Raw genomic sequence first — 10,330 nt, forward strand, 5'->3', positions numbered from 1 at the left:
GGCATCTTTCTATCACTGTTTTTCAAGCCTCCTCAGGTATTTTCATGATAATAAAGTATATTTAAAATGATGATGTTTGACGGGTGATGCTTTTTTAAATGCACGTTTTAAGCGTCTCAAACGCGCAGTGCTTTCAGATGGAGTAGTATTTCCCACATATCACAGAGCCATACTTTACGAACAAGCTGCGCATAAAACAATCTCAGCCTTAACGATTTCACAAACGCGATAGCCACATCGATTCAATCGCAATTTGAATGGGAATCGCGATTTATCGTGCAAACCTAATTTATAGAGTTACATCAGTGGTTGGTAGGGGTGGGAATTGTTTAGTTCCTCTCATTCCATTCAAATCGATTCTTATCCTGATACATTCAAATCCTAATAAGAATTCAATAGGGCTGGGCGGTATGACGGTATATGCCAATACTCGTCAAACATCATCATTATAAATACACTTTATTATGAATAAAATGTCAACACGATTTTTCTATTCTGTGTATTTTGCAGAATGTCAACAAGTAGGCATGGTTAACTTAGCGCAAGTTGGACATTACGATGAAAAAACATGTGAAAAAACAAATTAATCCACCCATAACAAATTACCAAATCAAATGAATTCTTTTGACCTTCTTTCAGTCTGTAGTTTCATGATCCGCTTCAGTGCGTGAAACATTAAGATGGACGATGACAATGGCGTCCTCTTTTAACAGCGTGAATTTATAGGCTACTTATCTTTTAAGTAACCTACAGTATTTATATACTAGTGTTGTCAAAAGTCCCGGTACTTCGGGTCCAAGTCGGTACCTAAAAATAAAAAATTTGTCAGTACCTAATTTTCATAAGACCCGGTAGCACCGACGTATCGGGTCAACCGGGTACTGATGCTCTGTCTGACAGGTTGTCAGTCGGAAACTTTTTATAGACGCAACAAGACGTGATGAGCGGATAAGCGCGGCTCCGATCCACAAGAGATGCGCGCAGAAATATTTCAGATTAAAGTCATATCACGAAGAAAATGAACAGAGTTTTGTGGTGAAAGGAGGAAGCATCTGGATTTAAGTTCAAGCGGTAAGTTTCAAATTCTGTTCGCGTTTGCATTATGAATGTTGTAGCATATGTTAAGTTAAAGGTTACGTTAAAATAAACGTCCCTGTTTTCGTGTTAATTTGTTAGCGCCAATGCTAATCCAGTCAAGTGTCCTTATTAACCATTTAATGCTTTTATAACTGTAATGGGGTCAAATAAATGGGAGGACAGGATGGGGTTTACAGTACCTATTTTATTTAGGCCTATCTGCAATCTATGTGCTAGAAAACTATCATACTAACTGTATGACTAGCAATGTGTATGTCTTGGATAGATAACGTTAACTCGATTAGGTTTAAAAAGCCACATTTAAACTAAAGAAAAATCTATCTGTTGCATATTTTATTTTAATATACAGTTACCTTAATGTAAGTTATCTTGTGTAAGTGCAGTATAAAAACTGAGGTTTGTTTTAATATTGCATATGCATGTTTGTTCAGTCAGTTGACTTACTGAAGTTTATTCTATTTGTCTTCTACAGCAGCAGACTGAGGAGGATGTTCATCAGCATCAGCAGAGAGCACACAACAGTTTCAGCAACAATGAACTTATACTTCATGTATACAAAATCGCATTGCTTTCTATACATTTATATTAACAATGAGCTTTATTAATAAAATTGTGTTTCAATTAGCATGTACTGGTGTTTAGCTTTGGTACCGAAATTGGTACCGAGAACCGTGGAATTTTACTGGTATTGGTACAGACTACTGAAATTTTGGTACCGTGACAACACTATTATATACAGAATTCTGGCACCATAAAAGAATCCCAATTTAAAGTGGTTTTCTCAGTACATTAGCCCAACAAATAGTGATGAATCAGTCAAAAGCCGGCAAATGGAAAGTCTCTCAGGTGAAGACAAAGCAAATATTTTCTGAGTGAAGGTAAAACCATTTAAATACTTTTTTGTTTTCCCATCTCATAATTTTCTCCATCACCGTGTCTAAGGGCTTCCGCTAAGCACTGGCAACCCAGATTTAGTCATCTGAAAAAGTGTGTATTTGAATCAGGGTATTCCAATCCAGTTTTGCTTTAAAAAACTGGCACGAAGGCCAGATTACCTGATCCTGGATAGCAACTGAACATCCTGATCCAGATTAAATTGCTGGAACAACTGGCCCTAGATGATTGAATTGCAATTCATATGTGAATCGATTTCTCCCCACCCCTACTGGTTGGCTGCAGAAATAGAAATTGCTTTTCAAAATCAGATCACAAATTAAATGTAGGAGAAAACATTATAATGTGAAACCGTTCACATTATAACGATAGCTATAAAGTTTACTGTAACTATAACTATATTTGCATCCACACTATAACCGGTATGTAACTGGACCGAATCAATACACAGATTTCGGTGCCTCATTTCGGTGCCACTTACATTCTGACTGAGCCGTCGATTGAGACGTTTGCCCTCATTCACGTGAACGAAAGTTGGAAAGCTCTGATAATACAAATTCCTCACATCTTATTCAATGGTTAAACAGATCACCCCATACATCGGAACGCGCATGACCCGTGGATTCATCATAGTGAAAGATAGTTTTAACGCACACTCTCTCTCCCTCCATTCATCTCGGCAAGTTCAGCATTCATAACCGGGCGCAGTCTTTAACTTCAGCCGCCGCATAAGGCAAGTTTTAAAGTGAAACTAACGTTAATTCGAAACGCACATGACGCGTCTATAATGCAAGCGATCACAATAAAACTGTTGCGCGCGTTTAAAATCAATGGGCACTCGTTCTTAACACAATAACACATTTGACAAGAAAGACAAGGGAGAGACAGCAGTGAAAGTGCTAAAACCTTATAGCATTTATCTGTCAGTCTGATAGACATGCAGTCTGTCAAGCTTTTTACTTTGACGGCATGTATAGGCATACATATTCATGATGTCCGTTTTTAAAATAATGCACATATAATGTAGCCAAGAAGGCTCTATGTAAATTGACTTAATCTGTCCCTATTTCATACAACTATGGTGAGCATTTAGTTTGAGCTGGAGGGTAAACAGTAAACACTATAACATCTTTCTAACAATGTTAGTGTCCATGCTCATTTCACATTCACTTAAAACTTTGTGAATTTGTTGTGTATTTTTTATTACTTAATAAATATTTTTTAATTGAACATTTTGTTCTTTAATGTCGTCCACCAGTGTTATGTGGCTCTTTTTATCGATCCAAGTATCGATTTAGGCACCGTTACAGTTTTAAAAGTATCGATTTGGCACCGGTATCGGAAAGAAAAAAAAAACGATACACAACCCTAGTCCACACCAGCGTACAATAACAATATGTTTCTTCTAAGCTTGTGTGCTGCATTGTTCCCAGTTACTGAAATAAATGTAGACGACCTGCAGCTGATGCTATTTTATTTTAAACATTATTTTTAGTTATGGTTATCATCCTTAGTAGGGTTGGGCGATATACATTGCGATTCACACTAATTATACAGGTGCTGGTCATATAATTAGAATATCATCAAAAAGTATCCTGCTGCTGACCAACTTTATGGAGATGCCGATTTCATTTTCCAACAGGACTTGGCACCTGCACACAGTGCCAAAGCTACCAGTACCTGGTTTAAGGACCATGGTATCCCTGTTCTTAATTGGCCAGCAAACTTGCCTGACCTTAACCCCATAGAAAATCTATGGGGTATTGTGAAGAGGAAGATGCGATATGCCAGACCCAACAATGCAGAAGAGCTGAAGGCCACTATCAGAGCAACCTGGGCTCTCATAACACCTGAGCAGTGCCACAGACTGATCCACTCCATGCCACGCCTCATTGCTGCAGTCATTCAGGCAAAAGGAGCCCCGACTAAGTATTGAGTGCTGTACATGCTCATACTTTTTATGTTCATACTTTTCAGTTGGCCAAGATTTCTAAAAATCCTTTCTTTGTATTGGTCTTAAGTAATATTCTAATTTTCTGAGATACTGAATTTGGGATTTTCATTAGTTGTCAGTTATAATCATCAAATTAAAAGAAATAAACATTTGAAATATATCAGTCTGTGTGTAATGAATGAATATAATATATAAGTTTCACTTTTTGAATGGAATTAGTGAAATAAATCAACTTTTTGATGATATTCTAATTATATGACCAGCACCTGTATATGTGTAAATCGATTCTGTGTTTTATGCTCTTAAGCTCTTCTGTGAACTACGGCTCTTTGCTCAGTAGGAAGCACTGATCTAAAATCAATACAAGATTAAGTCGTTTATAACATGCACTTGAAAAAGCAACACTCGCCAAACGTCATCATTATAAATACACTTTATTATTATCATGAAAATACCTGAAAAGGTTTGAAGAACAGCGATAGAATATGACCATTGGCATTTCCTGGAACTGTCGCTGCATCCGAAATCGCCTATTTCCATACTATATAGCAGGCGAAAATGAGTATGATTCATTATGTCCAAAAACTCAGTATACAAAAAAACAGTAGGCGAGAAATACCCGGATGGTCTACTACTTCTGCAGAGATTCGTGAGTGTGGATCGGATGGACACTTCTCTATCCCATGATGCCACGGGAGCTGAGCAACGGACAAATTTCAAAAGTAAATCAAATAAATATGGCGGAAAACTTTAAGGCGGACAGATGCAGTATGTCTGAAATGTATTCATACTACTGCCACTCATACTATATAGAACGTACTGTTTTAACAGCCGATAGGTAGGTACTTGTTCAAATTCAGTACGTACTGTCACAGTATGCGATTTTTGGACACAGTGGCCGTTTCTCAATACAAAGTTCGCAGAGTCTGGACTTGCGTCCTTCCAAGATCGGACTTGGCAAGTTCGACTCAGAAGAATGAACTCCCGAAGACGCAAGGAAGCAAGTCCAGTTATTTTACAAATGGAACAGCAGCGTACTTGATAGCGCAGCTCAGCACCTCATGCTTCAATCAGCGTCATTGTATATCTTTTCGTTTTTTATTTTTAACGTACATATTAAATGTAATTAGCAAAACGTGTGTAATACGTTATTAGACAGCTGCCTCTTTTGTATTTAAAACTATTCAACATTAATATGTTGTCCAGGCAATATTTGCCTACTCTGATTATATTAATAATATATCAAAACAACGGACTCTTCTCGTTTTCAATTCAAATAAAAAAAAAGCGGGAAAGACGGTGGTGGGAAAGTGTTGGAAGTTACAAGGAAAAATTAGACACACAGGGTTTTTCCTGGTTCAAAATGAGGCGGAGGTGGTGCCATCCTGACCTTGTACACACACGTAGGCCTACCGTACCTTTAAGTGGCTTAACCAAAGTGACTTTGACATATTAAAAGTTCTAACAAAATTAGATGAAAATGACAATTATTAAGTTATATAAAACATTACTTGTATTCAACCAAACGGACATTTTTTTCATCAAATGAAGCTTTTTTATCATTTTCAAATAACTTTTCAGCCCACAACAGCCAACTGAATTAACCAGTCTTTCTAAATGAGCAAAGCTCATTCGCATCTTGCATTCTCTGTAGTTCACTTTAAATGATTCAATGATCTCTTATATTCGCTAGTGACTGAAACGTTCAATAGTTTAAATGAATCGGTTCAAAGGAGTCATTCGTGTGCGAGTCATTCTGAACGCAATGTGCGTTCATACTGGCGAACTCACTGTGTACAGTATACGCTGATTCAATGATCCAACTGCACAGCTAAAGACATTACAATGATATACGTCATGTTAATTTAAGACATTTCAAGAAATTAAATGTACTTCGATGCAAAACAAACAGGCGTGAAACACAGCTAGCTCTTGTTCTGCAACTCTTTTTAGTGCCTCAGTGTGCCGATAACGAAACAGCGCCTCCACTGTGGCGTAATGCCGCAACTGCAGTTACAAATGACAGTCTGTTAAATGCACGCAGCATTTCTTGTGAAGACACCCGACATAATTTTGGTGAGAGCTTGAGGCGGCACGACATTTGACGGAGGCCGCCGCCTCCAATTTCTCTATGCAGGAAAAACCCTGGACACAGAAAAAAAAGAAAGTGAAATAAGTAAAAGAATCAATCAATCAATCAAAATGGAACCACTACAGCAACGCCATTGGCAGCAGTATATTTCAGGAGCACTTGCCGAGGTAGGGCAGGCCTCAGCAGGTACATAAGCGCTGACTACTCGGGATCTCCCACCTCCGAAATCGTCTGAAGAAATTTTCAAATAGTGGCTAACCTTATAATTCAACGCCAGATTTGAAGTCTAAGCAACTATATTCTCGCCTCAAAAACTACATTTCGTGACATAATAACAATAGTATTTCCAAATGTATTACTTGCAGTTGTGCGTTCTCTCTTCCGCCATTACGGAACGTCAGTTGGAGCGAACTGAATTCTGGGTTATGGCCCTATCAAGTCCACACAAGTCACCTCCCTATGCAACCTCGATAAAAGGAGCGGAGCAAGAACACATCCGGGGATTTGAACTGTACTTGGCTAGATGTGAACTTTGATTTGGAACACTACTTGGGCTGCTTCTGATGACGTTTCACAAGTCCACAAGTACAGACAAAGATATTGAGAAACGGCTAGTATGTGTGTGTGTGTAAAACATTCTTCTTCTGTCTACCACATACTCAGAGGTTTCTGCACGAGAGCGCCCTCTGGCTTTTGGATGTTGCAGCATTTAACCGTAATTCATTGAGGAAACTGAGCATAAGAATTGCACAATATATCGCCCAGCCCATAGTGTGGACAGCAAAACCTGGTGTGTCATCATCGTCACCAAATGCTAACAGCATTTTTGCCAACAGCACCTCCTATTGGTAAAAAAAAAACAATTGTATTATGACGTTTTCATAATGAGCTTTTCATTTTGTTTTTCAAAATGTTTATCTTTTTGTAAATTTTTATTTTGCTTTTAAATACCACCAGTTACATCCAGTAACCTTTTACTTAATGTTCTTGGTGTGCTTGACACAATTGCTGATTGCAGCCACGTTACAAAATTTCCCAAAAATGCGCAAAAAGTACTAGTGTTTGACGGATGTTAAAGGGACAGTCGCAAACATTTCTTTCTTCGGCAGAAAACAAAAGAAGATGTTTGGAAGAGTGCAAAATCGGACTCCATTAGACTTCTTAAAATATCTTCTTTTGTGTTCCACTGATGAAAGACTCGCATAGTTTTTGAACAAAATGACGGTTAACAAAAATGATGACAGATTAAACTACATACAGATATTTCATAAACTCTGACTGTACGAGTACAGCAAATGAAAGTGAAACCTTTCACCCCCTTTAGTAAATAGTAAAAATACTATTGTGTAAACTCAACATCTATAACACACAAAAAGGAGAGATTTTCATATGTGATTTCAGAATCAACTGTCACCTTAAACTGACCCCTCACACACTGCAGTTACAGTGGCACAGACAGCATGTTTGTGGTAACTGACGGGACGGACAGCAGCTGGATCACAAGTCAAATCAGCTATATCACTGACCAAAGCCATAATCCAGACAGCTGCCATGCACAGACTGCGAGAATTTAATCCTGTTTTCAGATGAGAGTAAAAAAAATGAAGTGGGATAAAACGATAAAAACAAATCTCATCTGGATAAAAGCACAACAAATATTTATGAAATTTAATCATTCCAGCATGTTCACATGTATGTTTTAACATGGAAATGTCATGAAAATGAACACTTTTTTCCACTGAAGATTGCCTAGACATAATAAATAAAATGAAGATTATGTGAAGAGATTATAAATGTCTCTGCTAGAGATGTTTGTAAGGATTTCTCTCTGCAGCAAGAGAGTTATAAAATGTGCAGGAACCACACAGCAGTTTACTGACATACTTGCTGCAGAAAATAAAGTCAACGGTCCGTCTCACACACACACACACACGCACACGCACACGCACACGCACACACGTTTCAGATCACTACAACTAATAAGAGTTTGTCATCTTTAATAAGCTTCAGACTGCGTTGGGGTTTAACATTCTATGACATGAAGATCATATTCTCTGCGTGATGATCCACAAATACAGAATCTGTCAAATGAATGAACGAGTGACAGTCATATGTGTTCTCAGAGGTTCAACTGTACATCAGATGTGTTGAGGCAGGGCTGTGTCTTCACCAGTCGCCATCTTGTTGGCTGCAGCAGCAGCTGTAGGCCGTGAACGCACACACGACATGAACACACTACACACACGCGAATATCATAAATCGATGACAGTAAAACGCTTTACAAACCCTCGATCATTTGCCATCGGTATAGTGATGAAACACTGAGGCGGATCCACGCGCTGCTCTTGCTTATTCACATCGATAAAACGCACACACAAGCGCGCATCCGCTCGCTACTAAACGCTCTTTAACTCGGGTTTGAGACAATCCTGTTAATTCAAGCACAAGCTAACTAAACACACACAGACAATCCCGACATAAACACTTCGTGTGTGCGAACGACCATCATCACCGCACGCGAGCGATTCACATCAGCGACCGCAAGAAATACACAACGTACACACACACACACACACACAATATCAAGACTGTTTTCTCATGATATGTGACACATCCATGTACAAACATGATGAAGTGAGCGCATGTGGTTTAGCTTTATCCGTCATTTATTCATCTGCAGCAACACACACTCGACAGCTCGAGCTAATGAAACGATACTGTGACTGTTACAGCAGGACCTCTGCATGGGGAATGAGATCGTAATAATCGGGCTGTTATAAACGCTGTCCGTAACGGTACGTGTCAGCAGCAAAAAATGGCCTGCTATTCATTATTACTGAGATGAAGACAGCAGCTACTGACGGTGACGGTGATTTGAGGAAGTTAACGCATTAAACCAGGGATGTGGCCTCCGCGAATCATTATATTATTGAATAAACGCACAGTGACAGAGGCGATCGCGCCTCTGCACGCGTGTTCGACTCAAAAGAAAAAGAGTCCAGAATAAAGGACGGCAGATGAACACTGACCTGTGATCAGTCGTCGCAGTTTGTTGTGTTGCTCTCATTGACTGTAAACAGCGAACAGAGATCCACAGCTGCCGTTACGGCCGGCAGACGGTCCGTTAGATCAATCCGTTACTCCCCGAACCCGCGACCGCTGCACAGCGCTCAGTCGGATGCAAATCAACACACGCTGCAGGCAAATGTCCTGTGATGACCGCGGCTAACGCGACGCTCGCTCGCTTTCTTGACGCCCCGCACAGCTGATGAAGCGTTTCTTCAGTCTCTCGCGCTCTGGCCGTCAGACGGAAGATGGGCGCGGTGACCCTGTTCTCGAGGCTGGGAAACCCCACGCTGCGCCTGCGTCATCACGCACGCCGACACGCGCCAAATCACGTTTATGAATTTGGCTAAAATCATTATTATCTACGTTTCATAATTTCAGTGGTTCAAATTATGTGTTTACATCCCATTGTGAGTCGGGTCCTATTCGAGCTAATCGGTTTTAATGCAACGATATGTAAGCGTTTCTTTGATGCAATGAAACATACTGTATTTAAAGCCCCGGTGAAATCAATAGGATATTTTTTCCTTTTATTAAAAATAAGTTAGCCTTAAGGACGTCAATAAACTAATATGCTCCTACGCGCTGACAAAATTCCCATTTAGAAGATATAAGCGTTCAAAACTGACAGTCACGTGCGCTCATAAATATCTAAAAATTCCATGACATCACGCTACACTTCAGCCTCTCGTCAAAGTTTCTCGTCCAATCAAATCCGCTTTAGAATCCGAAGAGTCCCGCCTTATTCACTATTAAGCCCATTGCACATTTGCGTCCGAAATTTCCGCACGTTAAAAAATAAATAGGACCTCACGTTGTGTCAATCACATTTACACACTGCCTCCGATATTTTAGTCCGTCATAAAAAAAATTCGGACCGGGTTCGATTTTCTGCGTTTTCGCATCCGTAGCAAGCATTTTGAGTGGCCTTTTATAACGAGGCTGAATCCAGTTTCTTATTCGCAGCTTCGTATTGACGCTATCCGCTCCACCTTAAAAGACGCGACTCTTTAATTTTCCGGTTTCTTGTTNCCCATTGCACATTTGCGTCCGAAATTTCCGCACGTTAAAAAATAAATAGGACCTCACGTTGTGTCAATCACATTTACACACTGCCTCCGATATTTTCGTCCGTCATAAAAAAAATTCGGACCGGGTTCGATTTTCTGCGTTTTCGCATCCGTAGCAAGCATTTTGAGTGGCCTTTTATAACAATTCAGAGACAC

At 39.6% G+C, this 10,330-nt stretch overlaps 1 protein-coding gene across 1 annotated transcript in view; it reads right to left on the bottom strand.

The window, feature by feature from the left end:
- The window catches only part of LOC130549592 (guanine nucleotide-binding protein G(I)/G(S)/G(T) subunit beta-1-like), a 41,256-nt gene extending 31,879 nt beyond the window's left edge, over positions 1-9,377 (bottom strand). Inside the window, exon 1 of the mRNA XM_057326850.1 lies at positions 9,068-9,377. The gene's annotated coding sequence lies outside the window, so the exon portion shown is untranslated. The remainder of the gene's footprint in view (positions 1-9,067) is intronic.
- Between the last annotated feature and the right edge of the window lie 953 nt (positions 9,378-10,330).

This window comes from Triplophysa rosa, unplaced genomic scaffold (assembly GCF_024868665.1).
Source record: "Triplophysa rosa unplaced genomic scaffold, Trosa_1v2 scaffold139_ERROPOS793776, whole genome shotgun sequence".
Taxonomy (NCBI): Eukaryota; Metazoa; Chordata; class Actinopteri; order Cypriniformes; family Nemacheilidae; genus Triplophysa; species Triplophysa rosa.